Source organism: Ranitomeya imitator, chromosome 4, assembly GCF_032444005.1.
Source record: "Ranitomeya imitator isolate aRanImi1 chromosome 4, aRanImi1.pri, whole genome shotgun sequence".
Lineage (NCBI taxonomy): Eukaryota > Metazoa > Chordata > Amphibia > Anura > Dendrobatidae > Ranitomeya > Ranitomeya imitator.
The window spans coordinates 511,193,760-511,206,237 of NC_091285.1; positions in this window are offsets into that span (position 1 = coordinate 511,193,760).

A 12,478-nucleotide genomic window follows, 5' to 3' on the forward strand; every position below is an offset into this window, starting at 1 on the left:
AAACTAGGCTCACGCAAAGCTCGCCACAAGTGCAAAACTCACCTCATGGAAAACTTGCCACACGCAAAACTTGCACACGCAGAAAAATTGCCACATGCACAAAATTTGCAACACATGCAAAAGTTGCCTCACACAAAACTTGCACATACTCAAAAGGCACCAGACATAAAACTCACCGCGCGCAAAACTCGCCATGCGCAAAACTTGCTGCACACAACTTGCTACACTAACCTGTCACATGCAACTCTACACACAAAAAGTTGCTACACGCATGTTGCCACACAAAACTCATCTCACAAAAGTTGGTACATGCATGTCGCCACACACAACTCAACATACACAACTTGACAGACGAAACTCGCCCCAAAACACACACAAGTCTGGTATTAGCCTTCAAAAATAAAAATCTGATTAATAAGCAGACAAACTACAAGAGCAACAAATGTATCATATAGGAAATACAGCAGCTGTCAGTCACATGACCTGTCTATTATGTGTATGTGTGAGCTAATATATACTGCATGGGGGAGGGCTTCCTGTTGGCTGGGGATTTATCAGGCTGCCAATTTATCTTACAAATACTGAGGTAAAAATACTGAGCAAATAACGTGTTAGCGAGGTCTAATACAGGAGATCACACAGGTATATACTATATACAGGGGAGATGACACACAGATATATACTATATACAGGAGAGATGACACACAGGTATATACTATATACAGGAGCAGATTACCTACAGGTATATACTATATACAGGAGGAGATGACATACAGGTACATACTATATACAGGAGGAGATGACATACAGGTATATACTATATACAGGAGGAGATGACACACAGGTATATACTATATACAGGAGCAGATTACCTACAGGTATATACTATATACAGGAGGAGATGACATACAGGTATATGCTATATATAAAAGATGACATACAGGTATATACTATATACAGGAGGAGATGACACACAGATATATACTATATACAGGGGAGATGACACACAGGTATATACTATATACAGGAGGAGATGACATACAGGTATATACTATATATAGAAGGAGATGACATACAGGTATATACTATATATAGGAGGAGATGACATACAGGTATATACTATATATAGGAGGAGATGACATACAGGTATATACTATATACAGGGGAGATGACACACAGCAGGTATATACTATATACAGGGGAGATGACATACAGGTATATACTATATACAGGAGATGACATAAAGGTGTATACTATATATAAGGGAGATGACAAACATGTATATACTGAGGTGAAAATGAGAGGTGGGAGGTGAAAATGAAAAGGTGTGAGTGCAAAATGAGAGGAGTGAGGGAAAATAGTGTAGTGATCGGAAAATGACAGATGTGAGGTCGAAATGACAAGTGTTAGGCGGGAATGAGAGGAGTGAGCGAGAAAATGAGAGGTGTGAGGGAGAAAATGAGAGATGTGAGGGGGAAAATTAAAGATGTGATTGGGAAAATGAGAGGCGTGATGGGAAAATAAGAGAAGTGACGTGCTATAACTAACCACAGATATTTACTATGCCCAGGCAACGCCGGGCTCTTCAGCTAGTACATAATAAGGCTGCCGTCACACTAGCAGTATTTGGTCAGTATTTTACATCAGTATTTGTAAGCCAAAACCAGGAGTGGGTGATAAATACAGAAGTGGTGCATATGTTTCTATCATACTTTTCCTCTATTTGTTCCACTCCTGGTTTGGGCTTACAAATACTGATGTAAAATACTGACCAAATACTGACCATTAGAGTTGAGCGACCTTGACCTTTTTAGAGTCGAGCCGGGTTTCGCGAAACCCGACTATCTCAAAAGTCGGGTCGAGTGAAATCGCCCGATTATGACGTAAAGTCGGGATCGACCGAAACACGAAACCCAATGCAAGTCAATGGGGCAGCATAGTCGGCAGTGAGTGGGGGCCAGGAAAACACCTAGAGTGCCCATTTTAATGTCAAAACCATCCATTCTTCTTAATGAAGCTTGTCAAGCGTAATTTACCTTATAATAATTGGAAGGCATTTGAAATTGGGGGTCATTTGGCTAAAGTTGTGGTGGGTAGGGCTGGTTCAAGTAATTAGTGGGCCCAGGAAATCTGGACCACGTCACGGCAGTGGAGCAGGGAGAGGTAAGTATTTCAACTTTGCAAGTGCTGTGAACCTGAGCAAGCAGGGGGGGCCCACTCATTGGCATTGGCACTGGCACAGGGCCCCTCAAAGTACAGCGGTGTGTTTGCACGGCGGGGGCGCCTCCCACCGGCAGCAACACTTTTGCGTACCATGAGAGGCCCTGTGCCAGTGACGTCGCCAACTAGTATTCCTCCCCCCACCTGATGAAGGAACCTGCACTTTCATCTGCACCTTCCTGTTTGTCCCCGTGTAAGGTGGTATGGTATGCGGGAAGGGGGACCTGACTTTCAGCAGGGTCACAATCTTGCAGTGTAGCGTGCACGGGAAATGTTGCGTTATGGGTCAATGTACCAGCAGACTCATCTATCACTGGCTGGGCAATGGGCAGGATGAGGAGGAAACACAGATATAGGCCCAAAGAATAAAGTGGGCTAAATGCAGTTCAAAATTGGTAACACAGGACTAATCAGGGGGCATTGCAGTGGAGGACAACTGGAATGAGAGGCTGACACAGAGAGTAGGCCCAAATCAGTAAGTAGTCGAAATGCAGTTCAAAATTGGCAACAGTAGTAAACAGGCGGCACAGCTTTGTTCAGTGGAGGAGAACAGCAAGGAGTGGCAGACACCGATAGTAGGCCCCAACCCAACTAGTAGGCCAAATGCAGTCTAACATTAACAACTACTTAACGAGCGCCTGAAAACGGAATTTCAGGACAGGAAACCAGGAGAACAGCAAGGAGCGGCAGACACCGATAGTAGGCCCCAAACCAACTAGTACGCCAAATGCAGTTGTTCCGTTTAACCACAATTTAATGAGAGCCTGAAGATAGAAGTTCAGGAAAGGCAACCTGGAGAACACCTTGGAGTGGAACACACCATCTCTCTACACCCCATACCCAATTTGTAGGTCTAATGCAGCGTAGTTTCCAACAACTACTAAACGAGAGCATGATGATCGAAGCATTGGCGAGGAAACCTGGGGAACACCTTGGAGTGGAACATACCATCTCTCTACAGTGGAACACACCATCTCTCTACACCCCATACCCAATTTGTAGGCCTAATGCAGCGTAGTTTCCAACAACTACTAAACGAGAGCCGGAAGATCGAAGCAATGGAGAGGAAACCTGGGGAACACCTTGGAGTGTAACACACCATCTCTCTACACCCCATACCCAATTTGTAGGCCTAATGCAGCGTAGTTTCCAACAACTACTAAACGAGAGCCGGAAGATCGAAGCAATGGAGAGGAAACCTGTGGAACACCTTGGAGTGTAACACACCATCTCTCTACACCCCATACCCAATTTGTAGGCCTAATGCAGCGTAGTTTCCAACAACTACTAAACGAGAGCCGGAAGATCGAAGCTCAGGAAAGGCAACCTGGAGAACACCTTGGAGTGGAACACACCATCTCTCTACACCCCATACCCAATTTGTAGGCCCAATGCAGCGTTGTTTCCAACAACTACTAAACGAGAGCCGGAAGATCGAAGCAATGGAGAGGAAACCTGGGGAACACCTTGGAGTGTAACACACCATCTCTCTACACCCCATACCCAATTTGTAGGCCTAATGCAGCGTAGTTTCCAACAACTACTAAACGAGAGCCGGAAGATCGAAGCAATGGAGAGGAAACCTGGGGAACACCTTGGAGTGGAACACACCATCTCTCTACAGTGGAACACACCATCTCTCTACACCCCATACCCAATTTGTAGGCCTAATGCAGCGTAGTTTCCAACAACTACTAAACGAGAGCCAGAAGATCGAAGCAATGGAGAGGAAACCTGGGGAACACCTTGGAGTGGAACACACCATCTCTCTACAGTGGAACACACCATCTCTCTACACCCCATACCCAATTTGTAGGCCTAATGCAGCGTAGTTTCCAACAACTACTAAACGAGAGCCGGAAGATCGAAGCTCAGGAAAGGCAACCTGGGGAACACCTTGGAGTGGAACACACCATCTCTCTACACCCCATACCCAATTTGTAGGCCCAATGCAGCGTAGTTTCCAACAACTACTAAACGAGAGCCGGAAGATCGAAGCTCAGGAAAGGCAACCTGGGGAACACCTTGGAGTGTAACAAACCCTCTCTCTACACCACGGAAGGGCTGATTCTTAGGAAGGAAGGCTGTCGGAAAGAAGCAGGGCGCGTCCGAGGGTGATTATATTCTTATTAGGTACAGTGGGGCAAAAAAGTATTTAGTCAGTCAGCAATAGTGCAAGTTCCACCACTTAAAAAGATGAGAGGCGTCTGTAATTTACATCATAGGTAGACCTCAACTATGGGAGACAAACTGAGAAAAAAAAATCCAGAAAATCACATTGTCTGTTTTTTTTATCATTATTTTTGCATATTATGGTGGAAAATAAGTATTTGGTCAGAAACAAACAATCAAGATTTCTGGCTCTCACAGACCTGTAACTTCTTCTTTAAGAGTCTCCTCTTTCCTCCATTCATTACCTGTAGTAATGGCACCTGTTTAAACTTGTTATCAGTATAAAAAGACACCTGTGCACACCCTCAAACAGTCTGACTCCAAACTCCACTATGGTGAAGACCAAAGAGCTGTCAAAGGACACCAGAAACAAAATTGTAGCCCTGCACCAGGCTGGGAAGACTGAATCTGCAATAGCCAACCAGCTTGGAGTGAAGAAATCAACAGTGGGAGCAATAATTAGAAAATGGAAGACATACAAGATCACTGATAATCTCCCTCGATCTGGGGCTCCACGCAAAATCCCACCCCGTGGGGTCAGAATGATCACAAGAACGGTGAGCAAAAATCCAAGAACCACGCGGGGGGACCTAGTGAATGAACTGCAGAGAGCTGGAACCAATGTAACAAGGCCTACCATAAGTAACACACTACGCCACCATGGACTCAGATCCTGCAGTGCCAGACGTGTCCCACTGCTTAAGCCAGTACATGCCCGGGCCCGTCTGAAGTTTGCTAGAGAGCATTTGGATGATCCAGAGGAGTTTTGGGAGAATGTCCTATGGTCTGATGAAACCAAACTGGAACTGTTTGGTAGAAACACAACTTGTCGTGTTTGGAGGAAAAAGAATACTGAGTTGCATCCATCAAACACCATACCTACTGTAAAGCATGGTGGTGGAAACATCATGCTTTGGGGCTGTTTCTCTGCAAAGGGGCCAGGACGACTGATCCGGGTACATAAAAGAATGAATGGGGCCATGTATCGTGAGATTTTGAGTGCAAACCTCTTTCCATCAGCAAGGGCATTGAAGATGAAACGTGGCTGGGTCTTTCAACATGACAATGATCCAAAGCACACCGCCAGGGCAACGAAGGAGTGGCTTCGTAAGAAGCATTTCAAGGTCCTGGAGTGGCCTAGCCAGTCTCCAGATCTCAACCCTATAGAAAACCTTTGGAGGGAGTTGAAAGTCCGTGTTGCCAAGCGAAAAGCCAAAAACATCACTGCTCTAGAGGAGCTCTGCATGGAGGAATGAGCCAACATACCAACAACAGTGTGTGGCAACCTTGTGAAGACTTACAGAAAACGTTTGACCTCTGTCATTGCCAACAAAGGATATATTACAAAGTATTGAGATGAAATTTTGTTTCTGACCAAATACTTATTTTCCACCATAATATGCAAATAAAATGTTAAAAAAACAGACAATGTGATTTTCTGGATTTTTTTTTCTCAGTTTGTCTCCCATAGTTGAGGTCTACCTATGATGTAAATTACAGACGCCTCTCATCTTTTTAAGTGGTGGAACTTGCACTATTGCTGACTGACTAAATACTTTTTTGCCCCACTGTATATACTCACCCTCGGACGCGCCCTGTTTCTTTATTTGTAATGAATGTTTATTTGCAATGTGGTTTTGACTTACTCTATTTTTTTGGTAAATAATGATTTTATTATTTTCATTGTTTTGCATCTTCTTGGCAATAATATAAAGAAGACGCGACAGGACAACACTCGGTGGATGCCATATCTGTGTTTAAAATTGAAAAAACCTTTCAGTTAACTACTTGCAGGAGAAAGTTATTGTAGCTGGTGGCCATTTTTAGTACTGTACCAGATTTTTGTTGTATGTGTTTGTTTTTAACCCCTTAATGACCGCCAATACGTCTTTTAACTGACCTGAGATATAAGAGAATAGTATCCCCATACAGGTGACAATCCAGCATCTGTCAGTTGTACACTATAGCTGACAACTTGCTGTACCAGCCATGATCAGTATTTGCACCATCTAAATCTGTTTAACCCCTTAGATGCTGCTGTCAATAGTGACTACATCATGATAAATGGTTAACAGAGCGTGGGGGCTTCTTCTTTGTCCCAATTGGTACCCTCATATCATGATTTTGTTGTCCTGATGTTTGCCATGGCAATTCATGGCCAAATAGCGGCCTTAGAGTCTGACGGCTGTAGTAATCTGTTTAGAAGTTAGAAACATTTAGGTGGTAAAAATACACATTTTCATTTCTGTCATACCACTTTGCATTAATTCCTGTAAAGCACCTGAAGGGTTAATAAACTACCTGACCGCAGTTTTTGATATGTCAGGGGGTGCTGTTTTTAAAATGGTATCACGTTTGTGGGTTTCCCAATATATGGGACCCCTAAAGTCACTTCAAACATGGATAAGTCCCTAAAAAAATAAATTTTGTAAATTTCTTTGAAAAAATGAAAAATTGCTGCTACATTTTTAAACCTCCTAAACTGCTAACAAAATAAAATAATATTTTACAAATGGTCCTGCTGTAAAGCAGACATGTGGGAAATGTTATTTATTAATGGTTTGCTGTGGTATGACTATCTGGATTAAAGGGATAATCATTCAAATTTAGAAAATTGCTAATTTTTTAACATTTTTCTCAAATTTTTGATATTTTTTATAAATAAACACAAAAAATGTTGAACAAAATTTACCATTATCATAAAGTATAATGTGTCACGAAAAAACAATCTCAAAATCACTGGGATTTGTTGAAGCGTTGCAGAGTTATTACCACATAAAGTGACACTGGTCAGATTTCAAAAATTTGGCTCGGTCACTAAGGGGTTAATGTTAAAATGTCTGCATTTGATATCTCTCCAGTATTTTCTTTTTTATAAGCAAAATACTTATTTTTATATTTTCTGATGTTGGTTCCAGGGGTACACGGGCAGCAGTGGTGTGGTCAGTGGAGGCCTAGTGGAAGGAGTGACCGCAGACAGGCATCGAAGGCCTAAAATAATAACACATGGCTGTAGGCAATTTTAAATTGGTTACAGGGGTACACAGGCAGCAGTGGTGTGGTCAGTGGAGGCCTAGTGGAAGGAGTGACCGCAGACAGGCATCGAAGGCCTAAAATAATAACACATGGCTGTAGGCAATTTTAAATTGGTTCCAGGGGTACACGGGCAGCAGTGGTGTGGTCAGTGGAGGCCTAGTGGAAGGAGTGACCACAGACAGGCATCAAAGGCCTAAAATAATAACACATGGCTGTAGGCAATTTTAAATTGGTTACAGGGGTACACGGGCAGCAGTGGTGTGGTCAGTGGAGGCCTAGTGGAAGGAGTGACCGCAGACAGGCATCGAAGGCCTAAAATAATAACACATGGCTGTAGGCAATTTTAAATTGGTTCCAGGGGTACACGGGCAGCAGTGGTGTGGTCAGTGGAGGCCTAGTGGAAGGAGTGACCGCAGACAGGCATCGAAGGCCTAAAATAATAACACATGGCTGTAGGCAATTTTAAATTGGTTCCAGGGGTACACGGGCAGCAGTGGTGTGGTCAGTGGAGGCCTAGTGGAAGGAGTCACCGCAGACAGGCATCGAAGGCCTAAAATAATAACACATGGCTGTAGGCAATTTTAAATTGGTTCCAGGGGTACACGGGCAGCAGTGGTGTGGTCAGTGGAGGCCTAGTGGAAGGAGTCACCGCAGACAGGCATCGAAGGCCTAAAATAATAACACATGGCTGTAGGCAATTTTAAATTGGTTACAGGGGTACACGGGCAGCAGTGGTGTGGTCAGTGGAGGCCTAGTGGAAGGAGTCACCGCAGACAGGCATCGAAGGCCTAAAATAATAACACATGGCTGTAGGCAATTTTAAATTGGTTCCAGGGGTACACGGGCAGCAGTGGTGTGGTCAGTGGAGGCCTAGTGGAAGGAGTCACCGCAGACAGGCATCGAAGGCCTAAAATAATAACACATGGCTGTAGGCAATTTTAAATTGGTTCCATGGGTACACGGGCAGCAGTGGTGTGGTCAGTGGAGGCCTAGTGGAAGGAGTCACCGCAGACAGGCATCGAAGGCCTAAAATAATAACACATGGCTGTAGGCAATTTTAAATTGGTTACAGGGGTACACGGGCAGCAGTGGTGTGGTCAGTGGAGGCCTAGTGGAAGGAGTCACCGCAGACAGGCATCGAAGGCCTAAAATAATAACACATGGCTGTAGGCAATTTTAAATTGGTTCCAGGGGTACACGGGCAGCAGTGGTGTGGTCAGTGGAGGCCTAGTGGAAGGAGTCACCGCAGACAGGCATCGAAGGCCTAAAATAATAACACATGGCTGTAGGCAATTTTAAATTGGTTACAGGGGTACACGGGCAGCAGTGGTATGGTCAGTGGAGGCCTAGTGGAAGGAGTGACCGCAGACAGGCATCGAAGGCCTAAAATAATAACACATGGCTGTAGGCAATTTTAAATTGGTTCCAGGGGTACACGGGCAGCAGTGGTGTGGTCAGTGGAGGCCTAGTGGAAGGAGTCACCGCAGACAGGCATCGAAGGCCTAAAATAATAACACATGGCTGTAGGCAATTTTAAATTGGTTACAGGGGTACACGGGCAGCAGTGGTGTGGTCAGTGGAGGCCTAGTGGAAGGAGTGACCGCAGACAGGCATCGAAGGCCTAAAATAATAACACATGGCTGTAGGCAATTTTAAATTGGTTCCAGGGGTACACGGGCAGCAGTGGTGTGGTCAGTGGAGGCCTAGTGGAAGGAGTCACCGCAGACAGGCATCGAAGGCCTTAAATAATAACACATGGCTGTAGGCAATTTTAAATTGGTTCCAGGGGTACACGGGCAGCAGTGGTGTGGTCAGTGGAGGCCTAGTGGAAGGAGTGACCACAGACAGGCATCGAAGGCCTAAAATAATAACACATGGCTGTAGGCAATTTTAAATTGGTTACAGGGGTACACGGGCAGCAGTGGTGTGGTCAGTGGAGGCCTAGTGGAAGGAGTCACCGCAGACAGGCATCGAAGAACTAAAATAATAACACATGGCTGTAGGCAATTTTAAATTGGTTCCAGGGGTACACGGGCAGCAGTGGTGTGGTCAGTGGAGGCCTAGTGGAAGGAGTCACCGCAGACAGGCATCGAAGGCCTAAAATAATAACACATGGCTGTAGGCAATTTTAAATTGGTTCCATGGGTACACGGGCAGCAGTGGTGTGGTCAGTGGAGGCCTAGTGGAAGGAGTCACCGCAGACAGGCATCGAAGGCCTAAAATAATAACACATGGCTGTAGGCAATTTTAAATTGGTTACAGGGGTACACGGGCAGCAGTGGTGTGGTCAGTGGAGGCCTAGTGGAAGGAGTCACCGCAGACAGGCATCGAAGGCCTAAAATAATAACACATGGCTGTAGGCAATTTTAAATTGGTTCCAGGGGTACACGGGCAGCAGTGGTGTGGTCAGTGGAGGCCTAGTGGAAGGAGTCACCGCAGACAGGCATCGAAGGCCTAAAATAATAACACATGGCTGTAGGCAATTTTAAATTGGTTCCAGGGGTACACGGGCAGCAGTGGTGTGGTCAGTGGAGGCCTAGTGGAAGGAGTCACCGCAGACAGGCATCGAAGGCCTAAAATAATAACACATGGCTGTAGGCAATTTTAAATTGGTTACAGGGGTACACGGGCAGCAGTGGTGTGGTCAGTGGAGGCCTAGTGGAAGGAGTGACCACAGACAGGCATCGAAGGCCTAACATAACAAAAATGTCAATACAATGGTATTGTCAGTGGCAGGCATTGAAGGATGTCAGCGCATAGACTAAACATTGGTGGAGCTGTGAGATAATTTTGCAAGTGGTAGAGCACTGTTTGAGCTGGGGTGGGGGGAAACTGTCTTGTGGCCGGCGGTACAGGCCCAGGGCCCCTCATATTACAACGGTGTGTCTGACGTTGGGTGCGCACCACCACCGCCAGAGACACTTTATTGTACTAGGAGGGACCCAGTGGCAGTGCCGTCGACCAAAAGCGGGCTCACCCACCTCTTCAGACAAACTGCACTCTCACGGGTGCTGTCGCCAAGTGTCGATACCACGGCCCCGTGTGGGGAGTTTGGCCATTTAGTGAGGTGTAAACATGTCGTATGCTGGACAATCAGGTGCAGAAAATTACGAGATTGGAAAAGGCATTCAGAATAGTCCACAGGCAAGACCTTTTCATAGGAAAGCTAGGTGTCAGCCAGGCAAGGTGGGGCAAAAGATTTCGAAATCCAGTTGTGGTTCATTTTAATGAAGGTTAGATCATCTACATTTTGGGTAGCCAGACGAGTCCTTTTTTCTGTTAGTATTGAACCTGCAGCACTGAATACTCTTTCTGATAGGACACTAGCTGCCGGGCAAGCAAGCTCCTGCAATGCATATTCTGCCAATTCTGGCCAGGTGTCTAATTTTGATGCCCAGTAATCAAATGGGAATGACGGTTGAGGGAGAACATCGATAAGGGATGAAAAATAGTTTGTAACCAAACTGGACAAATGTTGTCTCCTGTCACTTTGAATTGATGCTGCAGTACCTGTCCTGTCTGCGGTCATAGCAAAATCACTCCACAACCTGGTCAGAAAACCCCTCTGGCCAACGCCACTTCTGATTTCTGCCCCTCTAACTCCTCTGGTCTGCTGGCCCCTGCAGCTCGTGTGAGAACGATCACGGGCGCTGTGTGCAGGGAATGCCAGAAGCAAACGGTCAACAAGAGTTGATTGTTTGGTTGCTAATATTAGTTCCAAGTTCTCATGTGGCATTATATTTTGCAATTTGCCTTTATAGCGAGGATCAAGGAGGCAGGCCAACCAGTAATCGTCATCATTCAAAATTTTAGTTATGCGTGTGTCCCTTTTGAGGATACGTAAGGCATAATCCGCCATGTGGGCCAAAGTTCCAGTTCTCAAATCTGCAGTTGTGATTGGTTGAGGGGCAGTTTCAGGCAAATCCACGTCACTTGTGTCCCTCAAAAAACCAGAACCCGGCCTTGCCGCGCCACCAATTTCCAGTGGCCCCGGAAAAGCTTCCTCATTAAAAATATAATCATCCCCATCATCCTCCTCGTCCTCCTCCTCCTCTTCGCCCGCTATCTCGTCCTGTACACTGCCCTGGCCAGACAATGGCTGACTGTCATCAAGGCTTTCCTCTTCCTCAGCTGCAGACGCCTGATCCTTTATGTGCGTCAAACTTTGCATCAGCAGACGCATTAGGGGGATGCTCATGCTTATTATGGCATTGTCTGCACTAACCAGCCGTGTGCATTCCTCAAAACACTGAAGGACTTGACACATGTCTTGAATCTTCGACCACTGCACACCTGACAACTCCATGTCTGCCATCCTACTGCCTGCCCGTGTATGTGTATCCTCCCACAAAAACATAACAGCCTGCCTCTGTTCACACAGTCTCTGAAGCATGTGCAGTGTTGAGTTCCACCTTGTTGCAACGTCTATGATTAGGCAATGCTGGGGAAGGTTCAAAGAACGCTGATAGGTCTGCATACGGCTGGAGTGTACGGGCGAACGGCGGATATGTGAGCAAAGTCCACGCACTTTGAGGAGCAGGTCGGATAACCCCGGATAACTTTTCAGGAAGCACTGCACCACCAGGTTTAAGGTGTGAGCCAGGTAAGGAATGTGTTTCAGTTGGGAAAGGGAGATGGCAGCCATGAAATTCCTTCCGTTATCACTCACTACCTTGCCTGCCTCAAGATCTACAGTGCCTAGCCACGACTGCGTTTCTTTCTGCAAGAACTCGGACAGAACTTCCGCGGTGTGTCTGTTGTCGCCCAAACACTTCATAGCCGATACAGCCTGCTGACGTTTGCCAGTAGCTGCCCCATAATGGGAGACCTGGTGTGCAACAGTGGCAGCTGCGGATGGAGTGGTTGTGCGACTGCGGTCTGTGGACGAGCTCTCGCTTCTGCAGGAGGACGAAGAGGAGGAGGAGGGGGTGCGAACGGCTACAGCCAATTGTTTCCTAGACCGTGGGCTAGGCAGAACTGTCCCAAACTTGCTGTCCCCTGTGGACCCTGCATCCACCACATTTACCCAGTGTGCCGTGATGGACACGTA